At 46.9% G+C, this 10634-nt stretch overlaps 2 long non-coding RNA genes across 3 annotated transcripts in view; one reads left to right on the top strand and one right to left on the bottom strand.

The window, feature by feature from the left end:
* LOC108446270 lies at positions 1 to 716 on the top strand. Its single transcript, XR_001861419.1, has 2 exons — positions 1 to 38; positions 424 to 716. It is a non-coding gene; the product is annotated as an uncharacterized LOC108446270 (long non-coding RNA).
* The window catches only part of LOC108446269, an 18239-nt gene continuing 7991 nt past the window's right edge, over positions 387 to 10634 (bottom strand). For both annotated transcript variants that reach the window (XR_001861418.1, XR_001861417.1), the window contains one exon: positions 387 to 657. This is a non-coding gene — a long non-coding RNA (uncharacterized LOC108446269). The remainder of the gene's footprint in view (positions 658 to 10634) is intronic.

Below are 10634 nucleotides of genomic sequence, written 5' to 3'. Positions count from 1 at the left end.
TCAGGCCGCCAGCCGTCCGAGGGTGGATGCAGCCACGGGTGGGTGACCCCTCGCTGGGCCTGCAGAACTGTGTAGGGGGCAGGCAGAGCCCGGGCTTTGGGCTGGGGGGATTTGATTCTGCACAGCCCGCGCCGGGAGAGGCTGGGGGTGCTTACACGAGATGCGATGTGGCAAAGGGACAGCAACCTCTGTGCCGACACACACGATTTTATCGGCCATTTGAAGATTATAGAAACTTCTAAAAGCAGTCAATTAAGGTTCGAATTCTTGGGGGGTTCTGTGCTTTTCCCCTACTTTAGTGACTGATTTCCTGGCGCGCCACTCCCTGCTGACATACAAGACTGTGACTTGCTGCTGACTCATTTGACGACAGCAGTCAATAGAACTACTCCAGCTGCCTTGCTGCATGCTGAATCTTTGCAGGTCGCCGAGACATCTCATGACACTTACTGGGTCAATGATAGCTGCGGTGAGGTGTCCCTGCGTGACGTACCCCGAGGGAAGCCTGTGCCCACCCGCTCACCCTCCTCCTGGGTCCAATCCTGCACCCACTTACGGTCTTGGCTTTGCTACCAGGAGCTGCTCCACCGATTCAAGCGAAGTGTGTGTATGTCTACTTATTTACATCAAGGCTGCCACGCTGAAAGGTGCAGAACTCTGTCAGATAAAACAGATCCATTAAAACACAATCAATAAAGTCTTATTTTATTAAATTACTATAGCTATTCTCAGCTAGAAAATTAGAACACAGATTTTCAATTATTTTCTTTCAAGGGTGTTATTCTAATGCCTCCACTAAACCATGACACTGTGGTTTCTCTCCAGTGACCTAATAGATCCTTCCCCCAGACTAAGTTATATTAGATGCATTTGTTGACAATAAATTAAGAAGGAAGCAAATATGAAGATGAGGGAAAGTGGGAGTTATATCTAAGCTTCCATTGTTTCCCAATCAGCATTGTCTCCTGTTTGAAATCAAAGAAATCAGAGATCAGATTTACTATACTGAAATGTTGAGGTGTATCTCATGGCACAGCAGCCACTTCAAATTACTGAGCCAAGCAGCAGGAAGGATTCAAATAAAAACTGACATTAAGTGAGAGCTTTAATTCACAGAGCAAAAGCAGTGACAGGGCATAGAGATGCTGCAACCAGGGCAGGTTGTGCCTCTGTGAGCAGCTCTCTGCTGTCAGCGCAGGCTTGTCCAACCCAGGGGAAAGCAACCTCGAAACATGGAGCTGAGGCTTTTCTCAAGGGCTTTTCTCCCATCATCCTATACTTCATCTTTTAATAGATACTAATTGCTTATTGACTTTGGCCTGGGTTGGGACTCCTTAGCAACCATTCCACATCCGGATTAGCTGATTGCTTATAATATTTTAATTTCCGTTCCTTTTCACTCCCACACCTAGTAATGCACACTCTTTAATATCATTTTGTGCCCGTGCCATACTGAAAGTTGAAGCTTCAGACGTTTTTTTTCTATAACAAAGACAGTGAATAGGAATTACATAGGAAAAAGATAGAATTAGTATTAGGACCTCTATTTTTAACTTACATATTTACTAAAAATTTTCAATAAAAGTAATTTTTTCCATAGACCCAGCAAAGCAAAATTTCATCCCATGCTCTGCACACATAAGGACAGCAGTTTCATTGAGTGGTTTTCCACCATTTCATCCATCCATCCATCCATCCATCCATCCATCCATCCATCCCATCAGAAGCACTCAGGCACAAAACCAGATGTGAAGTGCTCAGCAAAGCTCTGGCATGGACATGCAAACCCAGCTCACCCTGTCCCATCCATCCATCCATCCATCCATCCATCCATCCATCCATCCATCCATCCATCCATCCATCCATCCATTTTTCCACCATTTCATCCATCCATCCATCCATCCATCCATCCATCCATCCATCCATCCATCCATCCCATCAGAAGCACTCAGGCACAAAACCAGATGTGAAGTGCTCAGCAAAGCTCTGGCATGGACATGCAAACCCAGCTCACCCTGTCAGACTCAGGACAAGGGCAGTGGCACAGTCAGGGCTGCTGCTGTTGGGACCATGCAGGGTTGATGGGGTGCTGGTGGTCTGGATGCAGCAACCCATGTTGCAGCTGCCCTTCCCTGTACATCACAGGGCTTTTAATCAGAATTCAGCCTTTTGCATCCTGACTGCTTTCATGATTATTGGGAAACAAAGACTGCTTTATGGCAAGAGAATGAAAAAAGCAAAATAATTTCTGCTCTGAGGAACAGATCTTGTTTCGTTCCTTTCTTCCCAGTCACAGATGACCCTTGCAGCTATGGTCTGATCAACGTTTCTGGTTGACTGGTGGCAAAGAGGGGCAGCCCCTGCATGCACCCCCTCGCCTGCACGGGTGACTGAGATCAGGAGAGGTGCTCTGTCTGGGACCTGCCTGGCCACAAGTGTGATATCCGGCTGTGGCAGCAACTGCAAGGCTGGGCATCAATGCCTTGTCTCATCTACTGATGAGAGAGTCCCTCTGTACTGCTCTGTGATCGGATTCTTATGGGGGTCACATTTGACCTGAAAAACTGCATTTCCTTTGAAATGAAGTTGGAAGACACTTTAACACAAATGAACACGTGTTTCAAGTTTCATCAAGAGACAGAGAAGTAAAGACAAGCTAACCTATGAATCTGTACTTGCTGGAATACCATCTTGGTACTGTATATTATTACAAATGAACTAATGTATGCCTTGCAGAAATACCTTATGTGCATATTTATATGGGTAGATATTTGTGTGGATGTATGTATATAGGCAGAAAGGGAGGCAGATTTCAATACTGTGCTCTGGGGTGGATACTTTTTTCTTTTGATTTGTCCTGTATGTCAAGGATCTTTCCATCCCGTTCTTCCTTTACTTGCTAGAGGCAGATACAAGGAAGGAAGAACACTGTCATTGCTTTCTTGGTTCTCTTTAAGCAGTTGTAAAAACACAGCAATGATTTTTTTCCACTGTTTTAAAAATAGGCTTCCTCTATGGTAATTCACTGCAAGGCTGAATTAAAAAAAAAAACAAAAACGATTTAATTCAGCAGCAGAGGGCTTCCACTGCCACATACTCACTGTTTTATCATGGAACTGCTCAGTATATTTTGTGTTCGAAAATACAGCCTTGACAAATGGAATAAATTGTAAGGGCAATTCATTATGGCATACTCTATTTTTAGCAAAAAGTTACTGCAGAATGTCTCTCAAACCAGAATATGGCATTAAGCTCTCTGAACTCACAGGGAGTTGCTTTGCTGGTAGGAATAAAAAAAAAATTAGGAGCACAGTTTAAACTGTAAAGGTAAATAAAAGTTGGCTGGCCTTTGCAGGTATGTTGCTGCTCTTTTTGGGATCATTGACAATCCTTAATGGAAATTTAATCTCATTTATCATATCTTTGGGGGCCCTGGAATGGTACCATGGGACTCCATGGTGGACACTTGCCATTAGTTTTTTTGGAGCATATTAACAGCAGAGGGAAATGGCAGCTCTAACACCGGCTGTTTCATTGAGGAAAGGTCTGTTGAAGCCTGGTTGTGCAAAAGCAGAAGGGTGTGGGGAGCGGCGGCACGGGCCCTCACTGACATCAGCGAACAGGCAGCGCATGATGGGGTGACTAATGAAGTCAGGTCTGTTTCAGGGTAATCAACTTATAACAGTCTCATGTGATGATATGTTCTTGGATTACTCCAAGTCATGGGCCATACATGAGAGATCCCGGCCATTTGGGACACTGTACATGCTCTCTGCTTGACGCATTGTTCAGCAACAGCTTGCTTTGATTGTAAGAGGACAAGAATCGGAATTAATCTCAACTGTTAATCCAACATCTGCACACTTTGCTTAGAGCAGGAATCGGCCATGGCTGAGGATTCAGGCTGAGTCTTCGCAGGTAGAAGGACTTTTCTCTGCCCCTGGAAGGTTGTGGTTTAACTATCACCTCAGAGAATCTGTGCAACAGAAATGTCACCTTTTAAAGATTTCAGTGGTGCTGCTAATACACAAGGAGCAATGATTTTTTTTTTTCCCACACTACAATTAACCCCACACAAGTGACTTTGAAGATGCGTCATGTCTCAGCAGAAATGTGTGGGGAAAAGCCAGCAGGATGCCTCCATCTTTTTCAAAGGTTTCTGTCAAAGAGGCAGCACACTGAGGGTTTGTACCCTGCGGCTGTCAAAACTTGTGAGTTGTCAAGGCAATGGCTTGGAAAAAGAATAACTGGGCCACGGGCTATAGCACCCGGGTAGCTTTAGAAATAAATCAGGAGATTTTAAATATTTATAATTTTTTGGCACATAATAGCCTTATCCAAACACAGGACAGCATTGTGCATTAAAACAAAAGCCGTGCATAACAAATGCCATAAAATAAATTCTAGCACATTCAAGCCAGTGTGCAGATGCTAATCCTCACATCCCCGTGGGGCAGCTCATCCTCTAACCCAGCATCCAGCCAGTAACACTAAAGATCCAGCAGCTGAGGCTCACAGTAGTTAAAGGTTTGCTTTTTCAGAAGCCGCAGGCACCATAACTCGATGGGATTTCATGACTAAGTGACCATAAATGGCATTGCCGCACAGTTGGCAGCACCGAGCCTGGCTCAGCATCACAGCTGGGTCCTCCCAGCCTCCCGTGTCAAAGGTTTCCAAACACACCACACATCTCCTTCACCCATTACCTATTTACTGGGTTCTGCAAGACAATAGAAGTGTTTCTTCTCAATTGATGAAGTCGTCATTAAACCTCTCCTTTCGTTACCATGATCTCTACCAAGCAAAGCCAAACCCAGACAAGCTGTTCAAGTCAAAGCATGAATCAAATGGATTGCATCATATGGATTGCATTTTCCTTATTCAGCAGCTCTATGGAAGGCAAAGAAGCTCTGCATTATACAGATATTGGCTAGGACCTTTGATACAACTTGTTCTGAGTTTTTCCATCTTCTGTTTCCTGCTCTGTTATCCAAGGAAGACAGCAATATGAGAGCCTGCAGCAGCAGTTCAGTCCAAATTGGACAGAGGGATGTCTTTAGGCAGAGAAATCTCTAGAAGTATGCTGAAAAATATAGCTTGTTCTGGAATTTGTATTGAAATTTATCATTCGAAGGTCTATTCAAGCAACAGTTGCTTCTAGTAGCAGTTGTGTCTGGGGCAATTTTCATCTCTCTGTGTCTGGAAGAACATGTTTTTTCTTCTGCACAGAGTTCTTGCTGCATTATATGTATGTATATATATGTCTTACTGCATTATATATGTATCCAGAAGCTGAAACTGGTGCCAAAAGCAGCCATCCATCTGGCAAACACAGTGTTTTGCCAGAACTTACAGTGCTGCTTTTGCCTTGGGTCCCAGGGAGACTCACAGCTGGAATTTAAACCTCTGGTTTTGACACAGGCTGTAAACAGCCCAAGAGCAAGGCTGCTTGTGCTTTCTGCTATCCTGAAATCAGAGGAGACAACTAAACTGAAATCCATCTAGCACATACTGGAAAAGCAAGGACAGGGCATTCCCTGGGAGTGTCTCATGCAGGAATTCACCTAATTTATTTGTCCAAAATACCCTTGCTGCTTGTTCCCATGTAAATGTTGTGAAGTTCATCTCTTTTTCTTGGTTCATCTGTTTTTCTGACTGATAAACTGCTGCAGGGGGTTTAATTTTACTTCTGATTTGTGAAGTTGATTTTAAATGAAAAAACATATATTCACAGCCATGTATAAGCATCTCTCTTTCCTAAATCCAAACAAAGTTGTGTTGGTACCTGAGGACAATGCCTGGCAGTGCAAATGTCCCCACAGCAGTGCCTGCTCTCAGCCAGAACCCCCACCGAGCACCAGGAATGCGGCGATGGCTGCGCTGTGGGTGTCCGAGCGAAACATAGCTTACCCAAATAAATGTGACTTGACATATCAAACATGAAGTTGAAAAATAATTTGAAATAGCAGCTCATTTTTAAAATAACTCAGGATCTGATTTCATGACCTGGGAAGTCAGATCCTATACAAACCCACACAATGCTCCAGTGTGCAGCTAATCAGGGTTTCCTGCCCCTAGCAGATACCGCAGGCACGGGCCTCATTAGACATTTTCTGTGCTTACTTCCAACCTTACCTACTGCTTGTGTTTGCACTCAGAGTAACCAGAGCTCTCTTCCTAAGATGATACACCCATTTTTCTCAGGGTTTGAATTTCTTTGCTTGTGCTTTTACTCCATGAGTTGGAGCTTGCAGGAATGATGGTGTAAAGTTGGAATTAAGCAGCTCACATCTGCCAGAGCTCATGGACTGCACAGAATTCCAAGTGTTCCCCAGTTAGTCTTCAGGAGCTGTTTTAACCTGAGATACAGATGAATAGTTGTGTTTGACTGCAGAGGAGCGGCCAAGCTCCTCCTTGGGACAGCTGGATGTAGCGTAGGAAGGAACGCTTTCCAGGGGAACAGGGTATATTTTTTAAACAAACCAAAACTCTTCTGTGTGACATAAACAAAATTGTTGACCCGTGTCCAGCGAAAGGGAGAGGTTGTTTGGCTCTCCTGGCACATGCCCCAGGATGCAGCAGTGGGGTGAGAATGCCAGTGCACAGAGTGAGTGAAAACACAACATCCCAGCTATTTCAGAGGAAAGGCGTGACACTGCGGTGCTCGGTTCTACCGTCCCCACTGCAGTGTTCTCATGATGGTGAATAATCAACACCAAAAGCATTTTAAGTGGATTTGCTTTCTGCAAAAGGCTGAAGTCATACTCTTTTCTCTTTTTTAAACATTCCCACAAAAATATTCCCAGACAGAAATCTTGCATAAAAGAAGACTTAAGTCTACTGACTCATTTGAAAGCTGCTTTATTAGCCCCTACATGGGCTGATAAGCCTTGCCTGGTGCATAAGGACACAAGGGCTGTGCATTGTTCTGCTGCTCAGCTCAGTGCAGTGCTAGCAGCCTGGGCTTGATCCAGCCAAGCAATTAGAGAATTTAACTTCCTCCATAAATGCTTGTACGTGTGAGGCCATGTGTTCGGGGGCATTCCTCTACTCAAAAGGAATCTAACGTTTTAAACATGTTGCAGAAACAGAAGGAATGGCAGAGGCCTCTGTGGACAGCATCACATTGATTTGGGTGAGAATTAGGAATAATAAAAGGCAGAAGAAAAGCACTTGGACCTGGCCAGCAGTCACCAGCTTAAAGCCACCCTTCCCCCTGCGTAGCTGTTAGTCAGTTCTGCTATTAGTGAGTATATTGCAGCATAACAATGTCCTGCAGCTGAGCTCTGCCCAGCAACACCCTCAAAGAGGAAAGGCGGGTGTGTGGGTGCAAGAAGCACCAGCTGGGGGAAAAGGGCAGGGTGTTGCCGTTGTCCCAGAACAAATGGAAGACACCACCCCAGGGTGGGCAGGAGGAAAGTGGCAGTTTGAAAAATCCTGGGCTGTGTGTTCCCTGCATGAACTAGGGGGCTGGCTGTATGGGGACAGCTCGGTAAGGGTTTGTCCAAAGAAACCGGAGTTCTCAGATGGGAGAAAACAGGGCAGGAAGAAAGCTGAATAGATCACCCACCCCATGGCACAATCACTGCCTTACCAATTCCTAGGATCTTCTCTGGCCATATACTTTCCCTAAAAATGTGAGATTCCTCTTGGGAGATCCTCACTCTGCTCTGGCTCAACCTTTGGCTTATAGGGCAAAACTTGAAATTCCCAGGTTCCTGCTTTTCTCAAAATGATGATTCCTGGATTTTGTGAAGCAGGCCCAAAATCATACGCTAATGGGAGAAGATGGCATCAGAAAGGTGTTACTGGTGGAGCTAGCTGGGCAGCTGGCACCTCTTGCTCCTTGTGTGCCTCATAGTCCTGAAATGGGAGATAATATTGAGAGTGAGCCCAGTCACAAGCTGTCTAATTGAAAAGGACCAAAAAGTAAAAATAGATCCTTTTCAAACTATGTATTTCAAAGGGCAATTCAGCCACTGCAGCAGCTGGCATTGCACTGCACATCAGCCATCTGGTACGGCACTCCAAGCAAGGAACATTGTCCTTGTACGCATTGTCACTTCCCTACAGGTTAAAACAGCAACCAAGAGCCTGGTATGACACAGAGGGGAAAAACAGAGCCCTGCCAAGCCCAGTCCTACTAATCAGAGTGAGCAAGAGCCAAATGTAACAGGGGGACAGAGTTGGGGCATGGTTTGAGACCCCTTTTTTGAGGGTGGTCGCTGTGCCTTAGTTCCGGCTGCCCCATTGCTGCAATACTGGTAGAGAAGAGGGAGGGAAGAGTGATTTATAGATAGAGCAGCCCAGGTAAGTGGTTTTATCTTTATAGCCCTGGTGATAACAGAGTTTGCAGCAGGATGGAGGTGATCTGATCCAGCTGGGGCTAGTTGTGCTATGTGGGAGCCCCATGGGGGCCTGGCAGTGAGGATGTCACCAGTGCAGGGCTGCAGGACCTCTGCAAAGCTCAGGGTTATCACCACTGCCCTCTCAGAGGCACTGGCTGTTTGCACAGGCACAGCATGGTGGCCGCCCAGGTACCTCTGGGGGCCCTTGTTTGCTTTTGGCTTCTCTGAGACTCAAGCCTGGGGAGGGAGATGGCAGCAGCTCCTTTAGGGACCAGAAACAGCCCCCAGCTTGCAAGATGCACTAAGAGGGCCAGGTGCACCCACAAGGAGTCTCCTTCTCCTGCCTCCTGCACAGCAGTTGTCTTCTGGACATATCTCCCCTTTGTTGAACTTTGTATGTAAAACTCTTCCTCTGTTCTGCACGGACTTTAGTCCCTTTGGCACAGCCATCGCTGGCTGGCAAGCAGCTGGTATGACTGCATCTTAAAGCATGGGGCTGAGTGGGGCACATGCCAGCACACCTGTGTTATCTCTCTGGGAGCAGTAGGTGAGAAGACTCCAAGTGAGAGGCTTCGATCCTGTGGGAAAAACACTAATCTGGCTGTTAACACACTGGGGCTGCTGGTGCTCCCCGGGCACAGGTACCGGGGCCAGCCACAGCCCAGAGCCTGGGAGCTCCATACAGACAGATGAGCCATTCCCTGTCCTGTGACAGGCTGGTTTGGCCCCACAGGAGCCTTCCTCCTGCTCCTTCGCCAGCCTTGGCAGTGGTGTGCTGAGTTTTCTGCGGTTCTCACAGCAACCGCAAATTTTCCTTCTGCAAAGCAGAAATCTTCTCCCAGGTTCCTTGACAGCAGCAAATATCCAGTAGCAAAGTGGCAGGGGGTGATGAAGCAGCTGCAAACTGGTCAAATACAACTGGAGAACGGCTTCGTTGTCTGAGGGGGCGGCAGGCCGGTTTCCCTTCCGAGGTGATGAAGTTGCAGCTCCTGGCCTTGTATGTTTGTGCTGAGGGAATTTAGCATAGGATTGGTTGTAAAAGCGAGAATAATCAAAGTTGGGGTGTTTTAATGCTCTAAGTCTATTCTTAAAGGTTTTGTGCACTTGCAGGGCACACAGGCCCTTGAACACAGAGTCACTGAATCCCTTAGGTTGGAAAATCCCTCTAAGATCACCAAGTCCAACCATTAACCCAGCACTGCCGAGCTACCACTAAATCCATGTTCCTCAGTGCCCCAACTACGTGGCTTTTAAGCACTTCCAGGAATGGTGATTCCACCACTGACCTAGACCACCCGTTCCAGTGTTTGACAATGCTTTTGGTGAAGAAATTTTCCTTAATATCCAATCTAAACCTTCCCAGGTCCAACATAAGGCTGTTTCCTCTTGTCCTGTTACTTGTTACCTGGGAGAAGAGCCCAACCCTCACCTGGCTACAATCTCCTTTCAGGTGTTGTAGAGCCATAAGGTCCCCCCTGAGCCTCCTTTTCTCCAGGCTAAACACCCCCAGCTACTCCCAAGGAGACTTGTGCTCCAGCCCCTTCCCCAGCTCTGTTGCCCTTCTCTGGACACACTCCAGCACCTCAGTGTCTTTTGTGTAGTGAGGGGCCCAAAACTGAACCCAGATTTGAGCTGTGGCATCATCAGTGCCCAGTACAGGAGGACATCCACTGCCCTGGTCCTGCTGGCCACACTATTGCTGATACAGCCAGGATGCCACTGGGCTTCTTGGCCACCTGGGTACATGCTGGCTCATGTTCAGCCGCTGTCAACCAACATTCCCAGGTCCTTTTCCAATGGGCAACTTTCCAGCCGCTCTGCCCCAAAATCACCCAAAGCCCGCGCAGCTGATGGGTTCATTCGTGTTCCTCAGGGCTTGAGAACCGCAGTGGTGGGGTGGGAGCAGGGAAGGGGCTGTGCTGCCCCTGCTGCAGCCTGGGAGTATCTCCTCATGCCGCAGGAATGTGGTTATGTCATGGCGAGTCCCCCACACGCCCTGCCGCTGCCTCCCAGCCGGCTGCCGGCCGACAGCTCTGGGAAGCATCGTTACTGCTGAAATGGAGGCATAAATTTCTGCTGGCAGGGCTCCTGGCTGTGAAAACTTGTAAGCCGTAACAACCTCTCACTGCGACAAAGTTACTCCGACATTTCCCATGGTCCCGGTCCCATCCCTCAGAGCTGGGGGCAGGAAGAGGGGGAAAAGGTTTTAAAAACTTTTCATTTTCCTTACGTAGTTGAGCGTTACCAGGGGCAATATTTCTGACTGTGCATGAATCCTTCCTGCTG

The sequence above is a fragment of the Corvus brachyrhynchos genome, unplaced genomic scaffold (assembly GCF_000691975.1).
Source record: "Corvus brachyrhynchos isolate BGI_N302 unplaced genomic scaffold, ASM69197v1 scaffold4, whole genome shotgun sequence".
Classification (NCBI taxonomy): Eukaryota; Metazoa; Chordata; class Aves; order Passeriformes; family Corvidae; genus Corvus; species Corvus brachyrhynchos.
This window is presented reverse-complemented; position numbering and strand designations above follow the sequence as displayed.